We start from the raw sequence: 1,429 nt of genomic DNA, 5'->3' as shown, positions 1-1,429 counted from the left end.
TTGCATGGTCAAATCATTAGCAAAACTTATATCAAAATGTTCATACACCTTCCCCTATCCTTCATGTACCTTATCAAGCACTTTCCATCACTGAGATCCCCCAAATTCCTCATTTTTGCACAAACCCTAGTTTCTTGCTACAACCTGGCAATTTTCTAGGTTTGGCTTGAGTTTTTCCCTTTTGGACCCATTCCCCTCACTCGATCTCTGCAATTCCACTTTCCCCTACTTCCTAACATCCCTCCCTACTTCCAAAAATTTCCCCAAGAATTTAGAAGCCTCTTATCCCCTTCATTTCGCTTCATTTCGACAAAATCCCTTGTTTCACACATCAGGATAGGTTTTACTCACATGATATTTCAGAGCAATCAAAGATGAATTTTGGAAAACTGAGAGAGGTTTGTGTCCACAACAGGCCAAGGAAGAAAAACCTCCTTCACTTTTTACACAAGTGTCATGGTTTTAGAGAAATATCAAAAATACAATCGCCAGATCCAAGGAGGTTGAGCAAAGCACTAAAACAGAGAAAAAGGCCCGATCCACTCCAAATTTTGGCCAAAGCCTCTTTGACTGAGCATGGTACTTGATTGGGGACTCCCAGCCCAGATTTCAAGAAATTTGGAGAAAAGTTTGTCAATTGTGAATTTTTTGTGCCAAACACAGGTTTTTGCCCTCAACGCGTAGCACGCCACGCACTACCCTGAAGATGGGCAAGTCCATTTCTAAAAAACTCAGCATTTTTGGATTTTTCATGACAAATTACACTTTCTCAGCAATGGCCAAGACATTTCATCAGGTTTTGAGCCCTCATAAGGTCAAAAAACATGCAAAAAATGACTTTCTGCCACTTTTTGGACACACTGGAAGCAGTCTTGGGAGATTGCAATTTTGGAGGGGCAAATGGACACCAAATTGAGAAATTCCACTTGGGTTGGAAAGTAGACATCCAGAACTTTCCAACAAGCCTACTTTTTCCTCATTTGGATGCCGGGAAGTGCCTCAAACGTTGGCTCAAAGGCGCGCTATGCGTTCAGGATTAGGGCGCTACGCATCAACACATTTTCTCAATTTTTCATCTACAGCTCAGGAATTCGCCCAGCTTTGACCAGTTTTGACTTGTGATGGGATTTTTCACCTTCTTTGATGTAATTAATGTATTTTCATGTTGAAATGGCACTTATTTACCTATTCTAGAAGATTCATTCATGAAATAGCAAACATTTAATGAATGAATTGGTTTCCTAGCTTATAGAGGCAAGTTGTTTTGACTGCCTAGATTGTAGTGCTCAGTTTAGAATTGGTTGAAATAGCTCCTAGGATGATGAGCTCGACTCATAGAGGCTAGGGAATGTGTTGGCATGGTCTATATTATGTATTTTCTAAATCATTTTTATGGTTGGAGAGGTTAGACTCTTGAGGGATAAGCTTA

Source organism: Pinus tabuliformis, chromosome 8 (assembly GCF_031772625.1).
Source record: "Pinus tabuliformis cultivar Carrire ecotype Pingquan chromosome 8, CPIR1, whole genome shotgun sequence".
Classification (NCBI taxonomy): domain Eukaryota; kingdom Viridiplantae; phylum Streptophyta; class Pinopsida; order Pinales; family Pinaceae; genus Pinus; species Pinus tabuliformis.
The sequence above is the reverse complement of the archived record's forward strand: the minus strand, read 5'-3'. Positions refer to the sequence as shown.